Source organism: Adiantum capillus-veneris, chromosome 4, assembly GCF_014529385.1.
Source record: "Adiantum capillus-veneris isolate H3 chromosome 4, ASM1452938v2, whole genome shotgun sequence".
NCBI lineage: Eukaryota > Viridiplantae > Streptophyta > Polypodiopsida > Polypodiales > Pteridaceae > Adiantum > Adiantum capillus-veneris.
Genome location: NC_140934.1, coordinates 126425968 through 126445797, shown reverse-complemented (window position 1 = coordinate 126445797; position 19830 = coordinate 126425968). Strand labels below are relative to the sequence as shown.

The 19830-nt window shown below is 45.9% G+C and overlaps 1 protein-coding gene across 2 annotated transcripts in view; it reads left to right on the top strand.

Annotated features, from left to right (window-relative positions):
• LOC147459949 (oligomeric golgi complex subunit-like protein) overlaps positions 1 to 18942 on the top strand; it is a 64521-nt gene extending 45579 nt beyond the window's left edge. The window contains exon 13 of one of the 2 annotated variants that reach the window (XR_015187922.1): positions 18830 to 18942. The gene's annotated coding sequence lies outside the window, so the exon portion shown is untranslated. Of the gene's footprint in view, positions 1 to 16417; positions 16734 to 18829 lie in introns of those variants that run through there. The other variant, XR_015187921.1, reaches the window with a different exon arrangement.
• The last annotated feature ends 888 nt before the right edge of the window (positions 18943 to 19830 follow it).

Below are 19830 nucleotides of genomic sequence, written 5' to 3'. Positions count from 1 at the left end.
CGAATGGATTCTGACGGGAATTCCGATGATCATGCTGTGTGCAACCGGAGGATATGCATCTATGCTAAGTGATTGGGCATGCACGGTCTACGAATAGACTCACAAAAGTGCCAGATCACTGCTAATCTATACTTGATTGAACTGACTGAACCCTGTTGTGGTGTAGCTTGTCCACGGACACATAGGGTTGGGATGTGTCACGTGACATCCCCTCCTTTTCAAAGTGAGGTACTGGTACCGAACTGTATGGCGTCGAGGGAGATCGCCAACAGCATCCGGAATCCTGGAAGGGACTCTTCGCCGGCCCACTCTGATAAGTGGGTCGTGCGGTACTTGAACTTCATAAAGGTCTGCAACGCTTGCTTCTTTGGCCCGCGCCGAAAGCGACACAAAGTCTTATGAATCTCCTTTCTTGCTTCAACTTCGTCTAGAGTCCTGCTTCTTTCGTCTTCAAGAATCTCCATGGCTGAAAACTCCTGAAACCATCTCCAACACAAAACCATGAACATACCCATTCCATGTAAAGTGAAGGAAAAAAATCTTGTCTTCGCTAAAGATTGTGTATGCAATGTAGATGAACATAGAGACGGTGTGATAACCCGTTCATCAAACACATGCAAACAATGAGGTCGAATCTTTTCTGTTTGATCGAAATCAATCAATTGTGGCAAATCACAATGGAAATGCCCATGCTTGGTGCTCAAACTATCATGTGATCTTTCGGAAATTGTGTCATGCCAAGGAAGAGACATGGAATGTGACTTCTTGACATACAAACTTTTCAGCTTTTCATGAACAATCCGCATACATACGTGCTCATCTATGAGAGAAACGTGCTCAACATACAATATGTCATGCCTAGGAAAAGGGATCACATAACGATGCTGACTAAAATACAGGAAACCTTCACGAATGGAACACTCGAACAATGCGTGCATATCAATCATGCAAACACACAATACTTCCTGTGAGAGTTCTTTGGACCAAGGCTCGAGAGCCAAGATCTGTTCTTCCTGACGGGGTTCTTCTTGAGTGGATTCTTTCAGAGGGGGTTCTGTTGACCTAGCCTCGAGAGCCAAGATCGATCCTTCGTGAGTGCTCATATCTGCAACGAGGTTAGCTTTGCTAGAAAAAGCATCCACTAACACACCATCCTTTTGAACAATCACATCATCTTCATGCAATTCATCATGCTTATCCTTGTCATCCAAATCATCATGCAAGTCATTGACAATCAAATCATCATCATGCTTCACACAATCATGCAAATCCTGTGTGTCATGCTTGGGAGAAGAAGAGGCTGAGAGAGTCTCCTTTGCCCGATCTTGTTGCATGTGTGCCTGTATTCGAGAAAAGAGTCGCAACATCTCTTGCCTTATTGCTTTGTTTTCGCGATCAAACTTGGCTTGCATTTCTTTGTTCTCGCTATCAAATTCTGCTTCTCTTGCTTTGGCTTCCAAGCGTGCTTGCTCGCTCTCACGCGCTATGGTTGCCATTCTCTCTTGGTATTGGTGCTCTATGGTTGCCATGTCTTCTTCGTAGGCTTTTCTTTCTGCTTCTCTTTCTTGGTCTAACTCCTCCATAGGAGTTCGTGCAATCTTTGTCGTAGATGGGGAAGGGTCAGAAAAACCTCCTGGTGGGGAAAAGTCTTCTTCGCCTCTCTCATGCTCATCACTTCCAAGCGAAGTATCCATTCCGCTTGGAGTGATGATCATTCTGAAGTTGTAGGTTCTTGGGGGTTCTTGAGTTCACGAGGAACTTGGGTTCTTGGGGGGTCTTGGGTTCTTAAGTTCACGAGGAACTTGGGTTCTTGAGGTTCTTGAGGTCCTTGATTCGTGAGAATCTAGGGTTCTTGAGGTTTTCTTTCGCTTGCAATCGCGTTGGAGAAGGATCTTCTCTTCACCCGAGTTCTACACTTTTCTGCGGGCGCACCCCTTGGCGGCCTTGCGCTCACACCAAGGTTGCTTTTTCCACCTCACGTTGATTGGCCGGCCGCTAAGTGCACGGTCCGCTCTCAATGAGTGAAAAGAGACACAAGGGGAGGTTGGACAAGCCCTTCTTTCTTGGGATTCCTGTCACTCTTCAACAAAACACGATTAGGAATCGCCACGCCCAAGTAAACTTGGGTTCGTGCGATCGCAACAAGCAAAAAAAATTCTTGTGGTTCTTCCCTTGAGTAATGCAGAACACTTCCAAAGCTCTGATACCAATGTTAGGTGCAGCGGAATGAATGTTGTATTTTCTCAAGATTAGTGATCTATATTTGCTTAAGGTTCCTTTTAGTTCTTAGGGAAGGAGAGAGCCTTCCGTCTTTATGGAGAGTGCTATGATCACGAAGAAAGTGAGTGGATATTGTGCGTGCAAGTGTATGAGACTGAGAGAAAGAGAGAAGAGAGAGTTTGTAAAACGCTCCTCCGATGGCCCCACTCTCATCGGCGAGAGTGGTCTATTCTTTGATTGCACAAAGGTGTATAATGCGAATGCAATGGACTGATGCAATGGGACTATGCCGATGACGACGACGACGACGACGACGACGACTTGATGGCTGAAATCTGGGATCTTCTAATCGCTGAATTCGGGGCTGTTTCGGTGGCTGAAAATGACTGTTTTGGCTGCGTTTTCTTGGCTGAAAAATGAGGTTTCTTAGGGCTGAAAACTGATGGTCTTTACGGGCTGAATCTGCTACACTTTAGGTGAATGATGCCGGTCTTAATTTGCTGCTGAAATCCAAAAACGCCAGGGGCTGAAATTGGTCCTTCTGTCGCCGGGGTTCTGCAAATGCAAAAACGCTAGGCTGATCTGCTGTGTCGTGATGACGCCGGGGCTGATCTGCTGTGCACAAATCGCCAAGGCTGATCTGATGCAAAAACGCTAGGTCTTCTGTGGAGAAAACGCCAGAGTAGTCGCGGGGTTGGTCTTGCTGAGAAGTTGCCTGTTGAGCAAGGTGCTCCTGCTGCCTCTTCTGCCATTTAGTGCTAACTTGGGTTTGCTTATATAGAAACTTAGCAAAATTGCCCTACCTACTTTTGTTGGAAAGTCACTTAAAAATAATAAGTGAAAATCCCAATAAATAGGAAAATAGGCTAAATGCACTGGAAAATTCCCCTAATTGATGCGAATGGATTCTGACGGGAATTCCGATGATCATGCTGTGTGCAACCGGAGGATATGCATCTATGCTAAGTGATTGGGCATGCACGGTCTACGAATAGACTCACAAAAGTGCCAGATCACTGCTAATCTATACTTGATTGAACTGACTGAACCCTGTTGTGGTGTAGCTTGTCCACGGACACATAGGGTTGGGATGTGTCACGTGACATCTAACCCCCGACACAAACTAATGGTGGGTCGGTATCGGAAAAAGAATTTGCAGTTGGCTTTGTCCAGATGGGATGAGATTTGAACTAGTGATATCAAGGTTATGAGCCTCATGAGCTATCACCCCTGCGTAGTTAATGCCTTTAATGTGATTGTTATACCCCTCTTGAACAATTACATTGCACATAAGGATACTTTCACTCACACAAACAAGGTTGGCTGGGGTTGCTCTTAAGCGGAAACCTAGCAGAGAGAATTTTTGTTAATGGTTGTATATGTATGCCCTACTATGCTTTTGCATGGAGTGTGTGCAATGCCCAAAATAAACTCATTTGTAGAAAGAGGTAACACTTCTTTTTGTGGAGATTTCATGGTAATTGTTTTCACCCTCAAATTTAAGATTTAGAAGTAAATTCCAATATCTGTAGGTGGGTTTGCCTTGGGAGCCAAAATTATAGCAGTAATTGCAAGCGCAACTTCAAATTTCATCAATGTGGATGTGGTAGTTGTGCCTAAGTATGAGTTCTCTACATCTTTTCATGAACGTTATTTTTGTGCCTACATTTCCTTATGATGAGGAAGTAGTCTCATTAGAAACCTTGCAAAGTGTAAAGAAGTCATGGATCAAACCACAACAATCAACTTCCACCCAAAAAGCACTTTGACCAAAGTCTATGCCCATTGAGGCACACCATGTGCCAACTCTCTCTCTCTCTCTCTCTCTCTCTCTCTCTCTCTCTCTCCAGACAATTAGCTCTTAATGGGGATACATCATGCTGGTATGCACAGATGGCATCATGGTTTCAGACACATGGTTTCACCATGGACAGGTTGCCTCCTTTTCAATACTCTCTACAGGCACCCTTGAGGTCTTTGACACGGGTAGAGATTAATAGACTCATTCGTCAGGATCTGATCCAGCTGGACACGAGGAGGACATGGAGAGAGCCGTTACAGGAGTTGGGCACGAAGATGGCTTTCTATAGAGAGCATCTTCTCCACGTCACGGGGGATGGGTTTGTGATTCGACCTAGCTATATGGACACGCATCTTTCGCATGGTTTGTGTTGTGCCATTGGCCAGATACGCACGTCCTCACATCAACTCGAGATTGAGACTGGCAGATTCAGAGGAACACCAGCAGATAGTAGGATATGCCGCTTATGCCATCTAGAACTAGAGACAGAAGTACACATTACATATGTCATTGCACAGTGTACTATGAGATACGAGGCCGTTTTCATTGTCTATTCAGAGAAGGTTTTGGGCCTCTATCTAGGGTCATGAGTTATGAGGATCAAAGAGGTCTTGGGCTATATCTACTTGAGTTACACAGGCATAGAGAAACTTTACTGAGGAGAGCTGAAGAGAGACATCCCTAGAGACAGATCACAGATTTCTTCACACTAGATATTGTACACCGAGAAGAACAGACAGAGGAGCAGCCAACGGTGGAGAGGTCTACCCGCACTACTGGCATTCTCATAGACCGAGCATTGGAGCTAGGGAGATCTAGACGACCGCGATGGAGAAGAGGAGCTACACGGTTTCAAAGGAGGCTACAACAAAGGATTCAAGCCATACTCTTTCGTCGTCCAGAGTGCAGATGAAGATGGATCTCTACTCTCCTCCCATATTGTCTTCACATTGTACTGCTTAGTTTAGGATCCCGCAGTATTTATATTTTGTTATCCTAGTTTAATTTATTTTGTTAATCTGACTTTGTATCAGATACACCGCATTGTAACTTTCTGGTCTCATAGGTCACTTTGGCCTTTTGAAGACGTTAATATAACATTTCATTTCATTTCATTTCTCTCTCTCTCTCTCTCTCTCTCTCTCTCTCTCTCTCTCTCTCTCTCTCTCTCTCTCTCTCTCTCTCTCTCTCTCTCTCTCTCTCTCTCTCTCTCTCTCTCTCTCTCTCTCTCTACATTACAAGGCTGAGTTCCTTCTGCAAGGGAGTCAGGATTCTTAGGTTCATCAGGATTCTTTGATTCATAGTCCCTTGCTCGCTCCCCCCCTGCTCTGCACCCGCACCCGCTGCCCCGCCCCTCCTCTCGCGCTGCCTCTGCCCCCCCGCCCCCACCCGTTGCTCGCTGCCCGTGCTCTGCACCCGCACCCGCTGCCCCCCCCCCCCCCTCGTGCCCCCCCCCCCCCCCCCCCCCCTCTCCCCCCCTCGCGTTGCCTCTACAACCCAACCTCCCCCCCCCCCCCCCCCCCCCCCCCCCCCCCCCCCCTCGCCCCTCGCGTTGCCTCTACAACCCAACCTCCCCCCCCCCCCCCCCCCCCCCCCCCTCCCCCTCGCGTTGCCTCTACAACCCAACCTCCCCCCTCCCCCCCCCCTCCCCCCTCGCGTTGCCTCTGCAACCCAACCTCCCCCCCCCCCCCCCCCCCCCCTCCCCCCTCGCGTTGCCTCTGCAACCCAACCTCCCCCCCCCCCCCCCCCCCCTCGCGTTGCCTCTGCAACCCCCCCCCCCCCCCCCCCCCTCCCCCCCCTCCCCCCCTCCCCCCCCTCCCCCCTCGCGTTGCCTCTGCAACCTCTCCCGCCCCCCTTCGCCGCAGTCCCCGCTCCCCGCTTCCCCTGCAGTCCCACCTCCCCTACGCGTAGAATGTCTTAGTGTAGCCCTACGCGTAACATGTCCTATTCTACGCGTAGAGAGTCTCACAGCCGGTAGCCCCCCCCCTCTTCTCCCTACGCGTAGGAAGTGTTAATTTATTAAAATTAAAAGAAAAAACCTCGGACATGGCATCAGATTCACCATGTTGTAACAAGCTGGTCTCATAGGTCATTTTGGCCTTTTGAAGATGTTAATATATCTTTTTATTTTATTTTATTTTATTTTCTTTCTTTCTTTCTAACACTCCCTCCTTCCCCTTCCCTTCCCCCTCCCCCCCCCCCCCCCCCCCCCCCCCCCCCCCCTCCCCCCCCCCCCCCCCCCCCCCCCCCCCCCCCCCCCCCCCCCCCCCCCCCCCCCCCCCCCCCCCCCCCCCCCCCCCCCCCTCTCTCTCTCTCTCTCTCCTCTCGTCGCACTCTATCGCTCCCCCTCCCTTGCCATACCGCCTCACGCTCCCGCTCCCCCACTCGCCTAGCTACCGCGCCCGTTGCTAGTGTGGGTGCACACGTACGTTTAGAGACTCCTTGGCGGACGGCGATCAAGCATGAGGAAGCTGAACGATAAAGCCGACCCCCTAGAGGATGCCATTCAAAAGTGCAAAGAGGAAATAACGGAGATCATTACCAAGATGAACCGCAATCTCTTGGGCACAATAAACATGCTCGAAGGATGCGTGTTGATCCAAGAGAGCAAGATAAGTACGTTGGAAGACCGAGTGACGACTCAAGAGGAAGAGATTGCGTTGCTCAAGAAAGATCTCGTCGAAGCACAATCAAGAAACACACTGGAAGAGGGCGAACTGCGACCCTCAGTAATCGAAGAAATCAACACAATCAAGGAGCAAGTACGGGCCATCAAAGAGGGAGAAGAGCAACACAAAGAAATGACGACTTCTTGGGTGGATGTTCTTACCAAAACTCAACAGAAGGCGGATGAAGCCGAGAAATGGATCAAGGTGGCCAAGAAAGGAAAAGGCAAGGAGATAACGCCCACGTCCACACCCACTATCATTAATCAAACACTAGGGGAGGAGCAAAGGAGACGGGTGTGCGCTTTGCATGTGAGAATTTGCGGTCTTAAAGACAAAGGCAATGTGGACGAAGAAGTAAAGGAACTCACAGCCTTGATGGGTGTTCATGAGCCGATGCACACAAGGGCATGGAGAGTGGGCAACATAAAGAAAAATGCAAGCAACGAAGAAACCTCAAAAGAAAGAGCACTCATCCTCCGTTTTCCCTCCATGGAAGAGAAGAAGTCCTTCTTGAAGAAAAGACCAACTCTTAAAGAGATTGGCATCTTTCTCGGGGATAATCTCACCCTCTTGCAGATCGCTCATATGCAGGAAGTAATGCCAGAGATTAGAGCGGCAAGGGGAAAAGGCAAGATTGCCTTTTACCGAGCTGGAAGAGTGGTAATACTAGAGCAACGCTCCACATGACGGTGCGAGACTTATGGGACCACACTCAAAGTGGCTGCCTGGAACTGTAATGGATCTATGCGTCTTGATGTAGGTGCTCTTGAGGATAGCTTTACTGGAAGAATCATCTTTTACTCTGAGACACACCAGGCCCTTGGGCAATCCATGCCTCACATCAGTGGATACAGGTGGGAGACAGCTTATAGACAGGAGACACGCTCAGAGCACAGAGGGCGGGGCTCGAGGGGAGTGGCAGTGTTATTTAGAGAGGATCTGCAGCCACTGATACATATAGCCCGCAGGGATGAGCAAGCTAGGTACATGTGGGTGAGATTGAAAGTAGAGACAGGCAGATATCTCTACCTAGCTATTTGCTACTTTCCCCCGAGTACATCAGTTTATGCATCACCCAGAGGACAGTCCCCTTTCTCTATTTTGGATGATGACATATGGGAGTTCTCTAGGGATGGTGACATTATCATCCTAGGGGACTTCAATGCTAGGACTGCCCATCACTAGACAGTGTTTTATGATACTTTAGAGGAGATGCTAAGAGAGCTAGATGTTGTGGAGACGGGCCTGTCCAGACTATCACACGATGTGGAATATACGGAGTATGGGCGACACCTTTCTAGTATCCAGGATCTCACAGTTGGGCCCAAACCGGTCGGGGTAGCAGTAGATCATGCTCTGGTGTCGATGACCATCTCTTTCCAGTTCAGTGTAGCACACAGGCCACGGGTAGCAGCCCCTACTCGCTACACATTCACACGGGAGACGGATTCTGTATACATGGACGGGATCTACAGACGCCTATGCACTGAGGACCCGAGGCGACCTCTGGAGGAGCTAACTACTATACTGACACAGATATTACATGAGGCAGCAGCAGAAGCATACCCACACACCCAGCCTGAGCAGAGCCGCCGATCAGGGAGCATGCCTCAGAACAGCTGGTACGATGAGGAGTGCCGCCAGACTAGAGCCAGACTTCAGAGGGAGGTGCTTTTGGGGGACATCACTCACAAACAGTCACAGATTGACTTCCGACGCCTGGTACGGCGGAAGAAGAGGGTTTTTTTGGCTCAACTCGAGCAGGATCTATATCAGCTATTCTTGAGTCAGGACTCGCGTGAGGCGTGGCGGCTCTTTCATGAGCAGTCCCCCCCCCTTGCTATTTCCTCCACAGAGACGTGGGGTCAGTACGCATCATCTTTGTACACAGTACCTGGACAACCGCCCCTCCCCAACCCCCCCGACCCATGCCCACACACATGTGCTTTTTTCACTGCTGAGATGGTGAAGAAAGCTATTGACAAGATGAGGACTGGGAGAGCATATATGATCATGATGGATTAGTCGCCGAGCATTTCATGCATGCCAAAGACCTACTAGTAGAGCTCCTAGCAGTTATGTTTAACCGTGCCATGTGTGAGGGCCTACCGGACACTTGGAGCCTATCTACGATCGTACCTATCTTCAAGTCAGGAGACCCCATGGAGCTTGGGAATTATCGCACTATTGTGATTGGGCACACACTGGCACGGTTGTATGCATCCATTCTTGAGCAACAGTTAGAGTAGATGGGCAGAGAGGGAAGGAATGCGTGCAACTGGGCAGGCAGGGTTGAGGAGAGGCTTCTCTACTCTTGACCATATCTTGACACTCAGGGCCATCATCGAGGAAGGCAGATCTCATGGGAGACGGATCTATTGTAGCTTTGTGGACTTCCGCAAAGCTTTTGACACAGTACCCAGAGCTAGATTGATGCGCAGATTACAGGAAATGGGAGTACCCACAGAGCTCATTTGGGGGATCATGGCATTGTACAGATCAGTAGTAGGGCATGTACGCACCCCGGAGGGACTCTACACACCGGTTCACTCCACTATTGGGGTGAAGCAGGGCTGCCCGCTCTCTCCTACTCTTTTCGGTATGTAAGTGGATGAGGTTTCTGACTACATTGACAGCGATGGGGATAAAGGTGCACAGTTGGCAGGGACATGGATTCCACTTTTGTTATATGCTGATGATATTATGTTGATCTCCGAATCCCCAGAGGGAATGCAACGTCAATTGGATGCTTTGCATACGTTTGCCCACGAAAGTGGTTTGTCTGTCAACTTTGGTAAAACCAAGGTTATGGTGTTTAATACCACCCCACATTGGATCAGGAGGTCAGCACCTACATTCACATACGGCCAGGAGACTGTGGAGTACACAAACGGTTACACTTACCTTGGAGTGGTTTTTAGCGGACCTACATTCTCACTCAGAAGAGCAGCAGACACCAGACTGACTAGAGCCCACGCAGCATTGGGTAGACAGGAGAGGATGTGTTTGCAGGTTCAGTTTCAGGAACCTCGGACGAAGCTTTGGCTCTTTGACACCTTGGTGGCTTCAGCATTGCTCTATGGGGCTGAGATATGGGGACCTTCATTGGATCACCACGGGAGGCCGGGTCGCACAGACGGATGGGAGAACATGGAGAAACCTCTCGTCTCTATGATCTCGCGGCTCATTAGAGCCAAGGCATCAGTACCACGGGCCATTATCCGAGTAGAGCTAGCGGCCCCCCCACTAGTGGTGGAGGCGCTCACCAAATCAGTCTCCTTCATAAACCGCACATGGGAACTTCCTAGAGACAGATATGCTCGCATAGCACTTGAGTCCTCTCGACAGTTAACCATACAAGGAGATACAACATGCTGGTATGGGAAGATGACATCATGGTTTCAGGCGCATGGGTTCAACATAGACATGCTGCCACCATTCTAGTACTCATTGGATGCACCATCTCTCATTCTTACACAGTCAGAGGTCACCAAGGTCATCCGCCAAGACCTGACCCAGCTAGACACCAGGAGGACATGGATACAACCAGCACAAGAATTGGGCACGAAGATGGCTTTCTACAGAGACCACCTTCTCCAGCTGACGGAAGATGGTTTTGTGACGAGACCCAAATACATGGATACCCACTTGTCTCACGGGATACGATGTGCTATTGGCCAGTTACGCACATCGTCTCACCAGCTGCGGATTGAGACTGGGAGATATAGCGGAGTACCAGCAGAGGCTAGGACATGCCCCTTGTGTGACATGGAACCTGAGACAGAGCTGCATTATACATGCCGCTCCCCGTCTACTACGAGATACGAGGCCGCTTCCATTTCTTGTTCAGAGAGGGTTTTGGACCACTCTCAAGAGTAATGGGATACGAAGACCAGAGATGCCTAGGTTTGTTCTTGCTCGAGCTGCGCAGACACAGAGATAGGCTGATGAATGGCGAGGCTAGCAAGTCTCAAAGACGGATCACAGACTTCTTCAGAGCAGACATGGGACAGCCGCAAGAGCCACTCCCACAGCAGAGCTCCCCCTCGTCTCACACCAGAGGCACATTGATCGACCGAGCGATTGAACTGGGGAAATCCAGGCGCCCACGATTGTGAAGGACTACACAACATCGACGGAGGCTACGTCAAAAGATTCGGAGCACGCTGGCCAGGCATGCACGACGCCCGGTCAGACTACTAACCATGGAGGAAATTGATGAGATTCGCCAACGACCGATGCTAGATCATTTGTGATCCAGCTATCCCAACAAGCCGCCCATTTTTGCTTAGTTTTTTGCTTAGCTCACATCGACCAATCTAGGATCCCATAGTATATATCTTTGTTTTGTACTACTGTTAGGTTTTTTATTTTGTTACTCTGACTTTGTATCAGATTCACCACCTTGTAACTTTCTGGTCTCATAGGTCACTATGGCCTTTTGAAGACATTAATATAACATTTCATTTCATTTCATTTCTCTCTCTCTCTCTCTCTCTCTCTCTCTCTCTCTCTCTCTCTCTCTCTCTCATATGTCATTGTATCATGTTTGCACATCAATTTGTAGTAAGATTGATGATCTCCTTACCTCAATCCGTACAACAAGAATCACAAACATTAGGAGGGAAAATGAATATAGAAGAATAGTGAAGAGGGAAAATCTAGGGATAACATATCGGAATAAAGGCTTTGTGATAGGGACAACAATACGGGTTGGGATGGAGTAGAAAAAAGAAAGCAACGCTTTGGATAAAAAATCTCTTTTCATACATGGAAGGATAACAAACATCAGAAGGGAAAATGAGGATCATAGAAGAAAAATAGGGAAGAAAGACCCTTTTAGGCACAAGATATGGGGATAGAAGTTCAGGGATCAAGGATAACGTGTTGATCATCAACATGAGAAATAACTTCTCTCTACATATACAAAAAGCACAAAGTTTCCAAAGCGACTATAAACTATTTTTGGTAAATGTGTAATGAAAGAAAACCTCAGCAATATATATTGTTAAAATCGAAGAGACCCTTAAGTTTAGAGAAATATAGTTAAAATTGAAGAAACCCTCAAGTTTAGAGAAACTTACTTGTTTAGTTTTTGAGCATATACATAACACAAAAAGTAGAAGAATGCATGCAAAGCTTCAACCTCCTACTGAGCAACGCGGCACCTTCTATCAGTTGAAGGAGATTGTGAAAGGTGATTCTTATCTAAAACTTTTTAGTATCCGCTGCATCCTACGAGCATTGTCCATGTGCATCCTATTCTCTCAAATATTCACATAGTGATGATTATTGATGGTTGAACGGTTAAGGATCTCTCTTGTCTATTACCTTCCCTTGTAATAGGAGCCATAGAAAGTGTCTCTTATGAAGAGAATGAAGCTAAAGCCTTAGTGATTCTCAACTTTCAAAAATAAGTTCTTAGCATCTTCTTCAAAACTTCACCTTCCAAATTCAAGCTTCTAACTTCTACTTTTTTTTTTGGCAATGCTCACATTATGTGAGTTGTGTTTATGCTAACCCTAAAATATTACATCAAACCCATGCAGCAGACGTGCTATGGGTACCAAACTACCATAATATGCTGCAGCTTGGCTGATAAGGGAGCCACTCATCACCTACTACTGTCATCAAGATCACTTTAAACTTTAATAAAACAATGCTTAGTATGTTAAAACTATGCCATGAATTAAATTGTAAAAGCCCTTTACCTTTCAACTTAAATTCTCATAGTAGAAATGAGATGATGTATGTACAACTTACATAGTATGTCTGACAAATTTTGGAAGCTGGTCGCGTTAGTGAGAACCTTGGAAGATGCCGACTTCTTAATCAAACAGGAAAAGGAGGGGTCACTATCGGGCAGGCGAGAAGTATGCAAGTGGCACTCTCACTCTCTCCCTTTCCGTTGTGCTGCAAGTGCACAATTGAGTCCCCTTTGTTTGCGTATGGCAGTTCCAACCGATGCGTAGGAGCCTCGTAAGGCATCTCTCTCTCTCTCTCTCTCTCTCTCTCTCTCTCTCTCTATGTTTGGCTGAGGGGAAGTTGGGATGGCTCTAACGAGGGACAAAGCATGCAAATCAAGAGGCAGTGGTGCCGTGATCGGTTGCAAGGGAGAAATAAGGGGAGTGCACGTAGGTCCAAGGCAATAGCAAAGGGCAACTCGAAGACGATGGTGAGAGCAGGGGCTCCCTTTCTGTGGATGGCGATGCAGATGAAGGCACATGCATCGTGAGTCCAGCGCAGGGGAGGTGAGGCAGCACATGTGTGAGGTGGGATCTATGGTCCACCAACTTCAAACGGTGCGGACCGTCCATTTATTCTCAAGAATAAGAAGATTTCGACATGTTGAGCCCTTGCGACTCGAACCCACCACCTGCACAACCGGAGGCCATGACTCTCCCATTAAACTATCGCGCGCCACTTGAAATGGAGGTGTGAACATAGAATCATATAGCAAAAAGGACGGGGTGGGGATCACATGGTGTTCACTTGGAGATCACTTTGGGATGGACGGGATCACATTGCAATCACTTTGGGATAATCGGGGTCACACTATAATCACTTGGTAATGGGTGGGGTCACAAGGTGATCATATGTTGATTGGGATTCACACGGGGATCACTTGGCGGTCACTTGATGTTCACATCAAATTTACTTGGGGTTCAGTTTAATTGTGATCACATGGTGATCACTTGGGGATTAAACTGCCATCAGACGGTGCAAAATCGATTCCGCCGCCCCCAATCAATAGGGACCGTAGATCCCACCTGATAGAGGGGGTGTCAATTAGTCGCGAGGGATTGGCTGAAGGATTTGTGAGGGAAGGGCCATGTAGAATGGGGGAACGAGCAACGGCAAGGTGCGTGTTCTCTACAAAGGCTCGCCCTGAGTGTCGACGATCGCAAAGTAGCAAATCAGATGTGTGTAGTTCCCAGGGGAAAGCAACAGAGAGGGGGGAGTTGGGGATGAGGATCGGGCGTATGCACACGTAGGGACTGGGACCAAGGTACAACATTTAATTTGAGAAAATTGGAAGAAGAAATTAAACGTCTATTTAGTAGGTTGGCACAATTTTGAAAGCATTTCTTTGGATGAGAATCTAGGCAGATGCCCTAAGGGCTTTATGACAAAATGGAAGGGAATGGTGTGCGTGCGTGCACACACACATACACACACACACACACACAGACTCGTAGCGTGTGTCAAGGGGAGGGTGGATAGAGGAGATATATTTTTCCTTTTGCGGCATCATTTGGTTGGGGCCTAGAGATCCACTCGTTGTAGGTTTTCTTGTGGTCATATGCATCGTTCCAAGGGCCAAGTCGCACCTAAGAAGAGTGGGGGGGATGTTTTCTCTACATTAAGAAAGTCCTAAAAGTAGGCATAAAAATCGAATAAGAAAAGTACCCCTGCTAGCACTTTGAAAAAGCACAGTCATAAGCTAATGTTAGGGGGCATTTTTCGTGTCCTCCTACAATTCTTTGTAGAGAGTTTCTTGTCGATCTTTGCTTTTTCTTTATTTTCAAAGGATTTTGCTACCCCTATCACAAGAAGATTTAGAAATTTTCTCATGTAGGAAAATAGTCTTTTTGAGTGTTTTTCATACAATGCATAACATCATGAGCTTCTGTTCGAGAGGCACCGCATACCTAGTTAGGTACCATTGGGGGCAGGAGACCGTCGGCCCCCTGGAGCAGAGGCACCGCATACCTAGCTAGATACGATTGGGCGCAGGGGACTGCCGGCCCCCGCACCGAGCCGGCTGTCCTTTGCCCCCAATCGTACCTAGCTAGGTATACAGTGCCTCCCTCATAGAAGCTCATGATGTTGAGGTTAAGTCACAATGTGGGAATTATTGTGAGAATTTAACCAAAACTTCTTGTGTATATATGGTGCCACGACCCCCACCGGACCGATTGTCCTTTGCCCCCGATCGTACCTAGCTAGGTATACGGTGCCTCCCTCACAGAAGCTCATGATGTTGAGGTTAAGTCACAATGTGGGAATTATTGTGAGAATTTAACCAAAACTTCTTGTGTATATATGGTGCCACGACCCAAGGGTGAAATGCTGGGGCAACTCAACATCGCTACCTTGCCTACTCTTGAACGGTATGAGAGCGAGGAAGGCAGGGTCCGAAGACGAGCTCTTGGTATGGCAGGGTTTTCCAGAGTTTGTTGGGGAAGGAGGTAGGTATCTCGTGGTGCTGGGCATGGCTTCTTGCTTCTGCGAATTTTTTCGCTCTCGATTTGATCTTTGATTGGATTTGGACATGTGCAAACAGGGTGACACGTTGTCCTCTCTTCGATTGCCATATTCTGCGAGTAGCAATTGCCAGCCGTGCTATACACAAGAAGTTTTGGACAAATTCTCACATTGTGACTTACCTCAACATCATGAGCTTCTGTGAGGGAGGCACCGCATACCTAGCTAGGTACGATTGGGGGCAGGGGACCGCCGGCCCGGTGGGGGGGCCGGGGATCCCCTGCCCCCAATCGTACCTAGCTAGGTATGCGATGCCTCTCGAGCAGAAGCTCGTGATGTTATGCATTGTATAAAAAACACTGAAAAAGACTCTGTTTTCCTACATGAGAAAATTTCTAAATCTTCTTGTGATATCATGCTTCAAGAAACCGTTCAAATTTTAAAATCGAAACTTTAAAATCAACTTTCACGTGAAAAACAATATGTTGCATCCTTCTCGCAAGCAAAATTTCTAAATCTTCTTGTGATATCATGCTTCAAGAAACCGTTCAAATTTTAAAATCGAAACTTTAAAATCAACTTTCACGTGAAAAACAATATGTTGCATCCTTCTCGCAAGCAAAAAACCTTTCACATTCTTTTCTCTATCTAATCTATTCTATACTATTATAAGGGGGAGGGATTCCGGCCCCTTCCCTTGAACATGTGTCAAAGGAGATCACTCCATCAAGTGTTCCATGGTGCTCGGAGAGAGAGAGAGAGAGAGAGAGAGAGAGAGAGAGAGAGAGAGAGAGATTTGATTTGATTTGGTATTAACGTCCGCGGGGGGCGAGAAATGACCCATGGGATTTCAAAGTGATACATAGTCTCCCCTCACGGGGGTGTATGGTGTGGTGTGTGTTATTCTCTTTTGTGTTCCTATGAGTGTCTTTTGATGCTCAAGTATGCGGGTGAGGTATGTTCCGAGAGTTGTAGGGGAGGGGTCTGTCTTGGATAATAGGTCCGCAAAGGTAGAGCAACCGCTTATAAGTGGTTGAAAATTAGCCCGGATGTGAGCGTATTCTGGGCATTCCAATGTCACATGTGCTTCATCTTCGGGAGCTTGCATTGTACATGATGTGCATATCCGTTTAGAAGCATCAATTTTTAGCCAGCCCTTTGTTTCTATTTTGAGCATATGTGACCTTGTGCGCATCAAAGAGATGGCTCTTCGTGCTATGTGGGGCATGGGTGTTCGTATGTGGGCTTAGGCTTCCATTGGGTTTGTGCTATAGCCTTCCCAATACTTTGTGTTGACATGCTTGCAATAGTATTCAAATTTCGAGCGGTGTTGCGTTGTCTTCCACTTGGTGTGGAGGCTATTTAGTAATGCAATTTCAAAATTCAGCATGTATTCTCCCTCCTTGCCCTCCTCAATAAGCATGTCCACATATGTCTCTACATTCCATTTAGCGAACCATTTCTTAATGTCCTGTATGAGGCTCGATGACAGAAATTTGTTTTTTTTTGTCTTTTGCAGTGCACATCCTGTTTCCCATGCAATGCGGGGGATTCGAGAGAGAGGTCTTCAAAGGCAGCCGGCCAGACTAGTACTATCTAGTGCGCACTAGGAGGCTGAAGCTCTGCATGCCTTCTATTCTTACTATATTATTCTATATATTGTTGGAAAGAAAATGCTTACGAATATTAACCCAAAATAACTTGTAGTAGCTTTGGAAAGTTTATGATTAATTGAGTGAGTAGGCGCTGGTATTTTTTACTTACTCCAATTAAAGGGATTAACTTGACATTTGAGTTCAATAGCATTTGAATTCAAAAGCGAAGCTAATTTTGTATCTTGTTGAGTCTATGGTAGGGGATCTCTCTTCCTCTCTTTAGAGCTGGGTTGTGCTAGAGAGTAGTGGGGGAGTGGGAAGAAGAAGATAACTATGTCTTGATTATTTTTTTACTGTTGAAGTGCTATTATGGTGCTGCTAGTGCCTCTCAAAAGGTAGGTATTAAGTTATCTTCTCGAAAAGAATGGGTTCTCCTCATTTGTAGATGCATGTCCTCCAATGAAATTTCTGGCAACCTGCTAAATTCTTTCCATGAAATTCTCTCCTGCAAGAGTTTACTTGGGTGCAACCTTTGTACCACTTTCTTCCCCACTCCTCCCACTAACCTCGGGCACAACTCAGCTCTTAGAATGGCCTGAATTCATCATCCCTCTCTCTTTCTAGAGACGAGCATCCCTTTAGGTCGAACATCTCCCTCTCTCTCTCTCTCTCTCTCTCTCTAGACTCTCTCTCTTTGGCAAAGGAGAGTGATGCATGCACATTCATATGGGTGAGGGAATTTAATATGAGATTGCTAGATCTTTTTAAAAGTAAAGAAAGTAGGTGTGAATTAGTGAGATTAGCCGGGGGGGGGGGGGGGGGGGGGGGTGGGGGGGGGGGGGCAACGTTTTGCTATGCCACATCTTTGAAGATAAAGTATCCATTCTCCCTACTCAAATGTTTTCCAAGCATAGCTATTATCCTAAAGATAAAGATATATCATTCTCCTACTCAAATGTTTTCCAAGCATAGCTATTATCCTATAAATGAATGTCATGAAACAATATTCTCAAACTCAGAGAGTCTGGTAAGCCCTCTTAAGTTAATATATAGATTAAGTGAATTCCAAAAAAATCTTAGATTTGGGAAGTAAATTTATTATTGTTTTTTTATAGTATTTATAGTTTTTGTGATTTAAACTCTTTTAAACTCTAAACTAATGCAAACTACTCTCGAAGCACTATCCAGAAGTAGCTCACATGAGGGAGTCTTAATTTGAGGTCTCTTTTTTGCCTTTTAACGTTGAGAGAGAGAGAGAGAGAGAGAGAGAGAGAGAGAGAGGCCAATGAGAGGAGGGCTTTCAGGAACCTTCACTTTTTAAATTGCTTTCAAATTTCTAAAATGAAAATTTTTTGGAAAGAAAATCTAAGGTAGCTTTCCATCGCATGGTCCTTTTACCTCAAAAAGGTCTCCATCACCGACCAAAAGGTGTTTTTGAATCTTCTTACAGCCTTCTTTTCCCTCCTATTCCCACGTCTCTCCTCATTCCACCATCTTCTTCTCTCTCCTCTTCCTACTATCCTCTCTTCACTCATCTTCTGTGTGTCATCTTCCTCAAGCAATGGAGTCCACCTGGTTTAAACACCCTAGCACATTGATTGAAACCATTACCACCTATGCCACATTAAAGGAGCACAAATAATGGATCCCAACATCCATAGCCAAGGTTAGCGAGATTATAACATAGCAAATTAGCAGAAGATTAGACTCCTCAGAAAACCAATTCTTGTCATGTTGGAAAGAAAGAGTGAAAAATTTGAGGCTTTTTGGAGCCAAGAACATGTGTACATGCACAAGGAGCTTCATCTCCATCCCAGAAGCTCTAATCTTCCTCTGCACATAGATAATTGTAAGTGATTCATATGGTGACTATTATTTCCAGTTTGCTTTAGGTCGTTTGCGATACTTTGCTCTAATGATTTTTATATTTTTTCTTGTTTTGTGCTACTATGTTTCTTACACATCTCTATTGCATAGAGAATTCGAAATTGGTAGAGTGTGCCATGGACATTTTGGATGTCTAGCCTTGGCTCCATTGAGAGGAGATTTTCAAAGGGAAAACTCATGGGTCTTTGCCAAAGAAGGGGGTATTCTTCCATGTTCTAGGACATTGATATGTGGATGAATAGTGAATACATGGCCACCTTGAAGATAAGATCCATGTGCACGTTGCACTAAATGAGGCAAGATCTACATAATGCACAAACATATTTCTCTACATATTTTTCTTTGGAGATAGATGGAAAGGTGTGTAGATAATGACGTCTTTCTTTCGATTATTCTTTGCTTCTATGAAGCATAGTCTTACTTTCCCTTTTTTATAACATGGCTTGTAGGTGGATTGAAACAAATTTCTATGCCAAGAAGTGCCAAAAGGAATTGTCCATCTACTGTCAAGATAAACTGCTCCTTAGTTAGAGTCCTACGATATTGCTAGTGATGTTGACTGTTTGTATCAATTGTTCCCTACAATTGGTATCTTGTACCAAATATTTTGATATCAATGACAATTAACTTTAGCAATTACTTGTTTGGTACAATTTTCTCATCTTGTTGGTTTTCATTTTGTGAGGCTTTTTTGTGGTTAGATAGAAAAAGTTTTGTCAATGTCATGCCCTCAATATTGTATGGTTTTTGTATGTTAAAAAAAGAAAGTGCTATCATACCACAGTCTTATCATGCCCTTGCTTTTTAACACTGTAAGTAGCTCAAACCAACCTTCGAAAATCACCCATTCACACTTACAATGGGCAATACAGATAAAAATATGGTTAAGGATGCATGCTCCTCTTCCTCATAAGAAAAAGAGAAAAGAGGATAAGTAGAAGACCATAGAGGAAGAGGAGGAAGTAGAAGAGAAGGTAGAGGCATACTTTGAGCCAATTTTCATCACCTCAACTTTTAGGCCCTTCAGGTGTAGATCTAGAAGATGGCATGGATTATGCTTTGGGGCTTGACATGCTAATTTCAACAAAATTAGATGGGATTAAACATGCAGAGACATATCCAAGGACCATCACAATTGCAACAAAAATTGAAAGACTATATTGGAAGTCACACTTGACTCGGAGACAATGAAATTATAAAAAAGGAAGCCTCTAGTTAAATTTATTTTTATTTACTTAATATATAATCAAAATGTTTGATCTTACAAGGGGTTTATAGCTGTACAATATGCTGATTTTCACAGAGATATTATAAATTCTTTACAAAAGGTTATGTGCTCTTTGCAAAATGTTCCACCTCATATCTATTTTGAGTTGTTCAAAAACATGCCTACAAAGTTTCTACAAAGGAAGCCTGAGAATTGCCACAATGGGTGCCTTCTGTGCTCTCC